Source organism: Cervus canadensis, chromosome 20 (genome assembly GCF_019320065.1).
Source record: "Cervus canadensis isolate Bull #8, Minnesota chromosome 20, ASM1932006v1, whole genome shotgun sequence".
NCBI classification, from domain to species: domain Eukaryota; kingdom Metazoa; phylum Chordata; class Mammalia; order Artiodactyla; family Cervidae; genus Cervus; species Cervus canadensis.
In genome coordinates, this window is record NC_057405.1 from 21516440 (window position 1) to 21529715 (window position 13276).

Genomic DNA, 13276 nt, shown 5'->3' on the forward strand with positions numbered 1-13276 from the left:
TATTTAGCCATCATCCCAGTTTTAGAGTCATTCTTTGCATTTTACACTGGTCATCAGCTCACCGTGTCACCCCTCTTCCTTGATAACCAAGCTCCTAACTGTCCGCCACATAAGTGGTCCTGTGACCCCATCAGAGGGCCTCACCCACTGGTCACAGGGATTATCAATCTAAGGAGTGAGCTTGGACCCCAGGATGGCCCAGTCCAGCTCTCATTAGGATTGTTCAATCTGGAACTGAGACATTGGAAGGAAGTGAATCTGGAATTACAGATGACAGTGTCCCTTCCTTGGTGGAGAAGCTGCTCGGAGAGAATGAGGCAGGCATCACTGGGAGGCAGAAATGAGAGTGAGAGGGACAGTCTTGATGGAATTAAAATTCCTGCTTCCAGTCACACCTAGAGTCAACCTTTGGCCTTTCTGTAGCGTGGTTATGTGAGCCTGACAAGTCGCTTTTCAGAGTTTGCTTCTAATACTTATAAGCAAGAGAATCTGCAAGGGAAAGTTACTACTGCTGTGTAATTCGTAGGAGTGAAAAGCAAATTCAGCCATTTAAGAACTGCCATATGACCCAACAATACAACTTCTGGGCATACACACTGAGGAAACCAGATATGAAAGAGATACGTGCACCCCAGTGTTCATCGCAGCACTATTTATAATAGCCAGGACGTGGAAGCAACCTAGATGCCCATCAGCAGACGAATGGATAAGGAAGCTGTGGTACATATATACACCATGGAATATTACTCAGCCGTTAAAAAGAATTCATTTGAAGCAGTTCTAATGAGATGGATGAAACTGGAGCCCATTATACAGAGTGAAGTAAGCCAGAAAGATAAAGAACATTACAGCATACTAACACATATATATGGAATTTAGAAAGATGGTAATGATAACCCTATATGCAAAACAGAAAAAGAGACACAGATGTACAGAACAGACTTTTGGACTCTGTGGGAGAAGGCGAGGGTGGGATGTTTCCAGAGAACAGCATGTATATTATCTATAGGGAAACAGATCACCAGCCCAGGTGGGATGCATGAGACAAGTGCTCGGGCCTGGTGCACTGGGAAGACCCAGAGGAATCGGGTGGAGAGGGAGGTGGGAGGGGGGATCGGGATGGGGAATACATGTAACTCCATGGCTGATTCATGTCAATGTATGACAAAACCCACTGAAATGTTGTGAAGTAATTAGCCTCCAACTAATAAAAATAAATGAAAAAACAAATAAACAAAAAAGAACGTAACTGTGTACAACCACTTGGAAAAAACAATTTGACATTATCTGCTCGAGTTAAAGATATGTGTACCAATGATCCAGGATTTCCACTGCTAGAGATTCAATCATGAGAAACTTGCACATGGGCAAAAGGCATGTCTAAGAATGTTAATAGCATCATTTTTGGTAACAGAATAAAACCCTCAAACTGGAAACAACCCAAATACCTTTTTCATGAAAGTAAGAATCAGTACTTTATGATATATATTCAGAAAATTGAATAAAGAACACTGAAAATGAATGAAGTACAGATACACTTGTTGACATGGTAAATATAAAAAAAAGGAATGCTGAATAAATAAAATTTATTGAAGAATGCTGCTACATGATTTCATTTATTTAATGCTTAAAACCTCTGGAGCAGGAACTGGCAACCCATTCCAGTATTCTTGCCTGGAGAATTTCATGGACAGAGGAGCCTGGCGGACTACAGTCCATGGGAGTTGCAAACAGTCAGACATGACTGAGCTACTAACACACACACAATACTTAAAACATGTCAAGCTAAGCAATATGTGTAATTATATGTACCACATACACATGAAAATTGCAGAGAAAAGCATGGAGTGATAATTATGAAATTCAAAATAGTGTTTGCCTCTTATGGAGGAGAAAGGGAACAGAGTTTGATCTATTTCTTAAGTTGTGTGGTAGGTACATGGGTGTGTGTTTCGTTATTATTTTTCAAACTGCACATATAAATTGTACTCTCTTGTTCATAATGATATACTTCATTAAAGTAAATCCAAATAATTAATTTTGAAGTACTATGTTAATAAGTTAGGTCCATTTTCAGATGTTAAATCACAGGAAATTAAAAAACATGTTAAGAATTCAGTTTTGTGGAAGTAGTTGTCATCAGCTGATACCAAATTGTTTCTAAGTTTCTAAATATTGTATAACTTAAAACAGCACACATGGGCACACCATCCAAAGCTGTCTTATCTAGATGTATTAATAGTGTGAATCAATTCAAACAATGAAATGATAAGCCGTTGATTGTAACTTCATCTTCTGACGTCTTCAAGTTTTAGTTTAGTTCCTGGCTAATCAGACCTAAGTCAAAATAAATTCAAGAATTTTTTTAAGTTGCAAAATGACAGCCTTTGCCCTTGTAAAGCTCAGAAAATTACTCACCTTCTCCTTTAGGACATATATTATTTCTCCATGTTTGGTTGGGAATCATAGAAACTACGGCTGAAAACATTGGTGGATCAAGCAAACATGACTATTTTTGAGATGATTTTTAATGTAGTCAGCACTAAACGTGTAAGTCATATGGAATTAGATGGGCACTATATTTAGTGTTGAATGAATCCTGGCAACCTTCGATCAAATGCCTTCCAATTAAACATCATAAGACCTCTGCAGTGTGAGTCCTCTGCGCTGGTACACAGACAAATATTTACACTAACCGGAGGCACAGCTGGGCTCTAATTTTAGCAGTTCATGCAGATGCAACCCAACATCTATACTGGGAACCTGTATTACTTCCCTCAGGCTTTTGAAATCCTTTACGAATTTTTATTGCAAAATATTAGTATAACATATATTCATAGAAACGCATACAACACAAAAAGAGATAAGTGTTTTAAAGGGGACACAGGTGTAACCACCTCCCAGGTCAAGAAGTAGAACACAGCCAGCATCCCAGAAGTCCCCCACGTGCCTTTCCTTACGGCAGTCCCTCACGCCATACCTTTTAGCCGGAAACAATATCTTGCTAACATTTTTTTTTTTTTTGGCTAATTCCTTGCTTTGCTTTCTAGCTCTGTCCCCCTGACTATGCATCGCCAAAAAATATGGTTTAATTGTGGCTGTCTTTGTTCAGCATTACTTCTTTTATCTGACATTATATTACATGAGCTGCATTTGTGTTATTTTATATTGTTGTTTTGTAGATCAATCGTGTCCAACTCTTTGCAACCCCATGGACTGCAGTACGCCAGGCTTCCCTGTCCTTCACTATCTCCCAGAGTTTGCTCAAACTTTTGTCCATTGAGTCAGTGGTGCCATCCAACCACCTCATCCTACGTCATCCCCTCCTCCTCCTGCCTTCACTCTTTCCCAGCATTAGGGTCTTTCCAATGAGTCGTCGGCTCTTCTCATCAGGTGGCCAAAGTATTGGAGCATCATCTTCAGCATCTGTCCTTCCAATGAAATTCAGAGTTGATTTCCTTTAGGATGGACTGGTTTGATCTCCTTGCTGTCCAAGGGACTCTCAGGAGTCTTCTCCAGCACCATGGTTGCTGCTGCTGCTAAGTCGCTTCAGTCGTGTCCGACTCTGTGCAACCCCACAGATCGCAGCCCACCAGGCTCCCCCGTCCCTGGGATTCTCCAGGCAAGAACACTGGAGTGGGTGCCATTTCCTTCTCCAATGGTTAGAAAGCATCAATTCTTCAGCACTCAGCCTTCTTTCGGCACTCTCTTAAAACTTATGTCTTTCTGACATCCTCTATCTGCCCTGGTTTTTAATCTATACAGCACTCCAGTGATGGGAAAGATCAATACTTTTACTTTGATGTGTTTGTAATTAGAACCTCCCTGACCTGCCCACCACATAACAATATTTTTTAAAATTATAGCATTTTGTGAGTATCTACAGTGTCCCAGGACTGCATGAAACAGAGTTCAAATAATACAAGTATATTCTTGATAATTCTGCACAGTGTGTAGGTTTAGCATATTGTTTTTACAGATAAAGTGAAGCTCAGAAAGATAAGTAAGTTCAGGCCCTTCTGAGATTTAGTTATCAGGAGCACTAATTTTGTTTTTATTCTTTAATAAAGATTTTTAAAAAAAAATAAAACTAAAGTTCTTTACTGTGTAGATTATTACAAAATATTGAGTAGAGTTCCCTGTGGTATACAGTAGGTCCTTGTTTATCTGTTTTATATAGTGGTGTGTATATGTTAATCCCAAACTCCTGATATATCCCTCTCCCCCTTCCTGTCTGGTAACCATAATTTTGTTTTCTACATCTGTTATTTTGTTTCTGATTGTAAATAAGTGCATTAGTGTCCTTGTTTAGATTCCACATAAGAGTGATATCATATGGTATTTGTCTTTCTCTGTCTGACAGTATGATTGTCTCTGGGTCCAACCATGCGGCTGCAAATGACATTATTTCATTCTTTTTTTTAGTGGCTGGGTAATACTGATCCATGTCAAAGAATGAAATGAGAGCGTCCTGTAACATCCTACACAAAAGTTAACTAAAAATGGAGTTTTGATTTTATTTTTTACAATTGTACTCATGTTAAGTGAATCACGAGTGAACTTGCCGTTTCACAGTGATCTCTGTCTGTCTCTCCAAGCTCCTGGCCCTGGGCTTTAATGTCGCTGGGTGCTGCCATCCTTTATCCTCCCCTGAAGGTGACAGCTCTTCTGCTGCTTTTGGCACAGAGGTAGCTTCCTTCTCGTCTGTGGCACCTGCAGGAAACTGGGAGAGTCCCTTCCAGGAAGCACTAGAGAGGCAACCACTCCTGCCTCAGGGACCTAGCAGGGGAGCAGTCCAGACCGGCAAGGTGTCGGGATGAGGAGCCCAGAGCTGAGAGTGAGGCTCCATCGCTTCTGCTTGGCCGTGATTAGTCATGATCCAGCTGTAAGACCTTGGGAAAGCCCTTTAACCTCTCTGGGGCTCAGGTTCATCCTGAGTATGTGAAGAGGTCAGCCAGGAGGTTTCGCCCTGAGCTCAAGGATCACCGTGAGTTCTTGTGTTAAATGCAGATCTGGGGATCTCACGAGAACCTTCCAGCTTGGGAATCCACCTGGTGAACAAGCCCTCCATGTGATTCTGCGGCTCACCTTGAGCCGGAGCCAACAAAGTAAGGGATCGCCTGATTTTCTCTGATTTTAAAGTTCTGGGCTAGAACTCTATAGAATAAGTTTTGGTACCTTATTATCTTTCATTAGAGCCAAGTGCCTACTTATTTCAAAGAGCTCTGTTTGCTTTTGTTAACAAAATAAACACAGAGCCATTAAACTTTAAGATGCTAAATAAATCCTGGCTCTGAGTGAATGACAATAATACATGCAGGTATTAGTCATCCAAACAGCTTGGGACTGTTTGGTATTCATAAACTGAACACAGAATGACTGGTCCAGTGAAACTGTACCCATATCATTAAGAACTATTAACAGAGCAGAGCAGGAGACACAGCCGGCCTCTCTGGAGGACACGGTGGCCTCAATATGATTGACAATGAGGAAGACACAGAGTGCCATGAAATCACAGGAGGAAACTAAGTGGTTTAGACTCTCAAAACAACTTTAAAGTCAGCTTATTTAATTATAAATATGCTAAATATATCACCCAGCAGATTGGAGACAGGCTGCTGACTTATTTTTCACTTGGATATTGCATTTCTTACATATTTTTAAAATTTTGCATGACAGTTTAAGGGGAAAATTTCCTAATACTTTTTAATATTTTCTGGGGGTTATTCCTTATATTCTATGGAACTGGAGTCACTCAATTAATTGCTCTCAATTTGGGGAGGATTCACTTTATGTCTTGGAATAACCAACCTGAGATTTTGTAAGAGGTCTGCCGGTTCCCATCCCCAGTGCTCTGTAGTGGGCTTCCCTGGAGGCTCAGATGGTAAAGAATTTGCCTGCAATGCGAGAGACCTGGGTTCAACCCCTGGGCTGGGAAGATCTGCTGGAGGAGGGCATGGCAACCCACTCCAGTATTCTTGCCTGGAGAATCCCCATGGACAGAGGAGCCTGGCGGGTTATAGTCCACGGGGTGGCAAAGAGTTGGACGTGACTGAGCGATTAAGCACAGCACAGCTTGTTCTGCAGTGATTCTCAGACCCATAGAGGAGGCAAGTAGTACATCCATCCATGAGAAGACTCACAAGTTAGGGGTTCTCAAGCAGCAGGCTAGCCTCCAAGGGAAGTGATAACAGAATCTCCAGGAGCTTGGGTAATTTCAAAAAGCTCCACAGGCGTTTTCCTCTAGTGCTTGAATTGCAGTGCTCAGATCAAAACCTGCCAACTAGCAATTGTTCACATATTCAGCAGAAAGCTGGAAACCTTGAATCCAGGAGTTGCTGTTTTACTAAAAAACAAGACATGACTATTTGAAGTAAGTGGGAAATTTCAATATCAATAGTGAATGATTGCTTTCAAAAGTGTATAGTTACTGGTCACTGTATTCATAGAGACATTGTTATTTACTTAATCATTTTACCTTTCTCCTCTTTTTAAAGTTTTATTTACTTATTTTTTACTTTTTGCCCACGTAGCTTGTGAGATCTAAGTTCTCCAACCAGGGATTGAACCCATGACCCCTGAAGTGGAAGCATGGAGTCTTAACCGTTGGTCTGCCAGCAAAGTCCCTACCCTTCTCTTCTTCCTAGCCCACATGTAAGGTAAGATAGACAAAATTTTTTAGTAATTATTCTCACTTTCTCTTCTTCCACCTTTCTCATAGAAGATTTGAAAATTAACTTGGCTTTAAAGGACAGGTGAGGTTGATTACCTGAGAGGAGACAGACGGGCAGGTGGTATACCAGTCAGTTTAATGGATTGTGAGGACAATGAGAAGCCTGTCTGGGCTGAAGCAGGTGGGAGGTGGTTATAGGATGAAAAGATGAGGATGATCTAGCCTGTCAAGTGTCAGATGGCAGGCTGAGGAGGGGATAAGAATGAGTGAGAAGTCACTGAGCTTGTGTGTGTGTGTGCAGAGATCTATTTCTATTATTTATTTATTTCTATTGAGATACAAGTGACACATGTAACATTATATTAGTTTCGGGTGTATGACATCATGATTTGATACTTGTATATATGGTGAAATGATCATGCAATAAGTCACGTTAACATCATCAGCTCACATAGTTACGAATTTATGTGTGTGTGGGGTGGGAGTGGGTGGATGAGAGGGAGAGCTTTTAAGATCTCCTCTCCCACTGGAGCTTTCAAATGGACAATCCCATGAGGTAACTGGCATTCTAGAAGATTAATCTGGCATTCTATTCATTTAACTGTCCCCTCATACTACCAAATTCTAATCTATTCTAATTTATCAACTTGTATGATTTTGTTTGTCTTCCACAGCAAATCCCGAAGCTGCAGCTTTGCCCGCGTGGCTCTCCTGAGCCACGGAGCTGTGTTTCCATTTTCTAGATGTCTCCACTTGGATGACTCATAAACATTTCAAAATCAACATGTTCAAAACTGAACTCAATATATCCTCCTCCAAAACCTGCTTGCCCAATTCCCTTCCCTGTCTGAGTTAATGATCTTGCTGTCCAACTATCTGGCTAAGCTAAATCTATCCGAGATTCCCTGTTAATGTTCGCGCACAGGGCATTTTGTGTCATCTTGTCGGTTCTACTCCCCTCTGGACCCATCGTCCCTGCCATTGTTCATGTCCATGTTGTTTCCCAGGGAGACTCTTCCTCACGCATCCCAGTACATCCAGTTTCTCTCCAGTCCAGTCCATCCTTCACATCGTCATGTTGGAGACATTTTCTAAAACAATTCTATATTCCATTGTATTCCAAGTCTGCTTACAAATAGCGGCCACCCCCCCCCCCCGCCCCCCCGTCTTAGGAGAGAATCCAAGCTTCTCATTAAGGCATTCAGGGAATAATCTGGCCACAAAGAACTTTTCAAACATATCTCAACATTGCTCCAATGCTTAGTCTCTGCTTCATGGATGCTGGACAACTATGCGAACAAAAACCTTCCTTTCCTGCCAGTGTGGTTTCGCATATTTCATTCCTACAGCATTCCTCCTGAATTCTTCAGCTAACAAACTCCTATTCTCTCATCAAAGTCCAACTTGAATCACCCCACCACCTTTGCCAACCTTTCAGGGTGGCATTGCCAGGGATTTAGAGTTTCCTCCTCAGTTTAGCAAGACACATTGACATTTTCTAAGCATTCAAATTCAAGAGGATTGATTCACACTAGTTAGACTCATGGCATTCACACAAGTATGACTTTTTAAAAATATATTTAATTGAAGGATATTCGCTTTAAAATATTGTGTTTTGTTTCTGCCATGCATCAACATGAATCAGACATAGGTATAATATGTCCCTTCTTTTGAACCAATTTATTAATTTACTATGAAAAGCATAGCCATCAAGTGAATTGTAATGTTCATGATGTAGCATGGGAATTAACATGTAATGTTCATGTAACTAGCATGGGAACTCACTGCTCCCAGGAGGCTACCGTGGCTATCAGGTTGTTAGTCGGACATGGAATGAGGATAAGAAGATGAACGTGGTGATCCCAGTGGCTGCTGCTGCTGCTGCTAAGTCGCTTCAGTTGTGTCCGACTCTGTGCAACCCCATAGACGGTCGCCCACCAGGCTCTGCTGTCCCTGGGCTTCTCCAGGCAAGAACACTGGAGGGGGTTGCCATTTCCTTCTCCAATGCATGAAAGTGAAAAGTGAAAGTGAAGTCGCTCAGTCATGTCTGACTCTTTGTGACCCCATGGACTGCAGCCCACCAGGCTCCTCTGTCCATGGGATTTTCCAGGCAAGATCCCAGTGGCAGCTGCCACCAAACTAAGAGAGCTTGATGCATCCTCTGTGTTATAAGGATATCTGTGCCCTGCCAGAGCCTGAACGTGAAAACAGCCAACACGCTGCCTATCTGGGCTAACTCTAGAGACAGACCAGAAGAGCCTTGCCCCCTTTCCTAGACTGCACAGACACTATGTCCCCTTTGCCCCTCATCCCTTCTCCATGTCCAGAAACATTGGATATTTTAGCTGTGATTATGATAGAACCATCATGGTCACATTGTCATAGATCTTCCTGCCTCACCCCCCACCCCGCCCTCCAGCCCCAGGAGCTTCCAGGAGCATTTCCTTGGGTTCAAACAAAAGCCTTGGACATCTCTGTGTGCGAGTCAGCTGTGGCCTCCAGACACTGATGCTTCCAAAGAGGAGCAGGTTTGCTCTGGAATCCTGCCGCTCGGGCACTGATGGATCATGCCTTTCCTCCCTGGTGACTCTGACCACCATCCTTTCCTGCCTGAAGTAAAACGGCTTCAAGTTCTCCCTTAGTCCAGGCGTGTCCTCCCAGACTTGACTCTCCATAGAGCCGCCAGAGTAACTGTTCAAAGTCACCTGCAATCCTGTCCCTCCTTCCCTCGAAACCTTCCACTGGCTTCTCACCTCGCTCAGGGAGACCTCTGTCCTTCTCTGCCTGGATGACTCTGCTCTAGCTCCTGGCCTCCTTGCTCTCTGGACACACCGGGCACACCCTCAGCTCAGACATTTATAGCTGCTGTTCCCTCTCCTGGTATTTCTCCTCCCCTACTACCCTCCCGGCCCTCCCCACCCCTGGATTTAAAGCAGCAACCCTCTCTATCTCCCTTCCCTGCTCTGTTGCTCTTCATCGCACTTGCACCATTGAATCCATTATACGGTAGTTTATTTGCCTATCATATGTATCTTGTTGCCAGATGATAAACTTCGTGAGGGCTGAGGTTGAGTCTCGTTGGTTCTCTGCTGCATCCCCATGGGGCTGGGACGGTGAGGGGTCTGCTCTGTCATAGGTGCTCTGTGAGTGCTTGTTGAGTAAATAAATCCAAAAGTTTTGCCTTCACTCTTTTCATGGAGATGCAGATGTTTAAAAGTAACTGTAAGGCAGGTGGTAGTCTTCATGTCTCTTTTTTTTTTAGGAGAAAAAAACCCTGCTAAGGCAGGAGAGAGAGTGTTTCTCTTTGGTTGTTGTATATACATACATACACAAACATGAATGGAGAAGGCAATGAAACCCCACTTCAGTACTCTTGCCTGGAGAATCCCATGGACGGAGGGGCCTGGTGGGCTACAGTCTATGCGGTTGCAAAGAGTCAGAGACGACTAAGCAAGTAACACACACACACACACAAAGCGTGAGAGGGAAAGTGTCAGTCGCTCAGCCATGCCCAACTCTTTGAGACCCCATGGACTGCAGCTCACCACACTCCTCTGTCCATGGAATTTTCCAGGGAAGAATACTGGAGTGGGTAGCCATTTCCTTCTCCAGAGGATCTTCCTGACCCAGGGATCAAACCCGGGTCTCCTGAAATAGCAGGCAGATTCTTTACTGACTGAGCTAAATAAAAAGAGAGAGATTTGGAGGAACTGACTCCTGTGATTGTAGGGGCTGTCAAGTTCAAAGCTGCAGGACGGACTGGAAACCCAGGTAGGAGTTGATGCTGCAGCTTGACTCTAAAGGCAGACTGCAGGGAGAATTACCTGTTCTTCTGGGGAACTTCAGTCTGGTCTCTGGAGGCCTTCAACTGATCAGACGAGGCCCACCTACAACCAGAGGATAAATGGCTTTACTCTAAGTGTACCAATTTAAATGTGAATATCATCACCCTGGAGGAGGAAATGGCAACCCACTCCAGTGTTCTTGCCTGGAAAATTCCATGGACAGAGGAGCCTGGCTGGCTATAGTCCACAGGATTGCAGAGTCAGACACAACTGAGCAACTGAACACACACATAAGCACATCATTAAAATAAAAATACCTTCTCAGCAATATCAAGATTGGCACTGGGTCAAATATCTGGGTGCTTTGGCCTCATCAAAATAGCACATAAAGTTAACCATCACAGTTCCTCAGTCCTGGGTTTTCAGGCTCCTGTGTTGACGGGGATCTGCTGAGGGAGAGAACCATTATTTATGCAACCAGAGGTTGCTGGCAGTTTGTGTTGAACTTGGTGGTTGCTTTATTTTTCTGTATCTGTAGAAAAGTTATTTGTTTACCAGCTTACTAGTTTAATAATTACCAACTTGTTCCTGGGCTTCCCTAGTGGCTCAGTGGTAAAGAATCCACTTGGAATGTAGGGGATGCAAGAGACATGGGTTAGATCCCTGGGTCTGGAAGATCCCCTAGAGGATCATGGCATAGCAATCCACTCCTGTATTCTCGCCTGGAGAATCCCATGGACAGAGGAGCCTGGTGGGCTGAGTCTATAGGGTCACAAAGAGTCAGACACAATTGAAGAGACTGAGCACGCAACTTGCTCCTACCTTATCTTCCTAATCTTTTTTGAGCAATAGCTTATTTAAGATCCCACAGCAATGAATTCTTAACTCACAGAGTAGGAAAAACCTATTTTGATATAGATTACTTTTTGAAAGCTTAGACTTATAAAATCCACATAAGAAAAGCTATAGGTTTAAAAACAGCAACCAAAAAAGTATTTTGGACATGATATGAAAGCAAAATTTGATTTTACACTCTGCTATTTGCTATCTGAGTCTTCAATAATATACTTTAATTTTCAGAAACACTGTTCATCTCATCATTATTCTTGAAAATGGCTTTCATCTTAGCCGTTATAATCTGCTGACTATAGCCTCGAGGATTTCTGAGTCATGAATTCAGTGTGGACATGCTCCGTCTAGCCCCACTTGCTCTGGGAGCTGCAGCATCTTCTAGGCATCTCTGCTGTTGTGCAAATGCTTGGATTGGGGCCCACTGGGCACTGTCTAAAAGAGCACAGGGTGCAAAATTGTAGTTAGTAATGAAAAATCAGTTGGAAATCCATCACCCTGTTTACAGTGGTTCAGTGGTGTATACAAATGCACATTGCAAAAAAAGTGCTTTTAAAAAAATTGATATTTTCAAATTATTTATTTCTGTTTTTTCCCCTCAAAACAGAAGAAAAGAATTAAAGGAAATTTCCTTTTATGTTCCTCCTCCTAGACATTCTGAAGATTTCTCTAACACATCATGTAGTGGGTTGGCCCAAAAGTTCATTCGGGTTTTTGATAACATCTTATGGAAAAACCCAAATGAACTTTTGGGCCAACCCACTGTCCTTTTTGAGAGTGACCTGTGATTTTCAAATGAATATCATAATCTCTCATATTTTCCTTCTGAACACCTCCCATGAGGTTGGCAAGATATCTATAAGGTACATGGAAAAAATATGACTTCATCTTAATGCTTCCAGAACATTTTTAGATTAGGTCAGGCTTTTGGAAAACCTCGAGATATCTGGCATACAAATAAGTACATTTCTCACTATTCTTTTTTCTTATCTTTTCTTTTTTAAAAAAGAATGTTTTGAAATTGTGATCTGTATTCTGATAAGTGATTGCAGAAATTTTGGTGTGAGGTTAGAAATTTCAGTTATGTATTGAGTAGCTTCAGGTGGTTTGAAAGGTGATGAAGAAATGACGAGGTAGATGATGATTTGATATTTGATACCAGCGATGTTTGGAGCAGATCCCCAGTCATTCGTTTTTCCTCTTTGTCCACTGCTAACTTTTTGCCTTTTCATGGAGTTCTCATTGGAGAAGACCCTGATGCTGGGAAAGATTGAAGGCAAAAGGAGAAGGGGTTGGCAGAGGATGAGATGGCTAGGTAACAACACAGACTCAATGGACATGTGTTTGAGCAAACTCCAGCAGATAGTGGAAGACAGAGGAACCTGTCATGCAATAGTCCATAGGATCTCAAAGAGTAGGACACGACTTAGTGACTGCCCAGCAAGAACCACTGCTAGCTTATTGTACTTATTACAATAGCCTTTAAGGGTTTGACGTGAGGGTTCTCTATCAGTACTTACACTGCAGCTAAGCTCTTATCAACTTTCTGACAGGCACATCTTTTCAGATTTTATTAAGGTTGCTGAGAAAGAGCTGAGAACAGTCCATCTTTTGTTGAGAATGGAAACTCTGCTGGAACCTAGCATTCTCTATTGATGCAGCTTGCCCATGTAGCGGGTTTAGATACATCTTATCCCTTCCCACTTCAGTGAAACGATGGATGGCTGAGACTGCAGATGCTTTGCATCAGAATTTGGTAGCATGGATATGTTATCCTTTAGCCACGATTTCCATAGATTCACAAGTTGGTAACTGCGCAGAATCTTCCTGTGTCTTCCCAATAGTTTTCACAGTACCACAGTTTTTCTTCATATTTTCCTATGTGTGTAGAATAAACATATTTGAGAATATAGTCTGTGTGGGAATCTACAGCTGAGAATAAATCGTATTGTCCTTGTTTCTATTTTAG

General features: G+C 42.3%; 1 long non-coding RNA gene across 1 annotated transcript; it reads left to right on the forward strand.

Annotated features, from left to right (window-relative positions):
* The first annotated feature begins 4671 nt into the window (after positions 1 to 4671).
* LOC122422498 lies at positions 4672 to 6653 on the forward strand. Its single transcript, XR_006263863.1, has 3 exons — positions 4672 to 4885; positions 5011 to 5108; positions 6534 to 6653. It is a non-coding gene; the product is annotated as an uncharacterized LOC122422498 (long non-coding RNA).
* The last annotated feature ends 6623 nt before the right edge of the window (positions 6654 to 13276 follow it).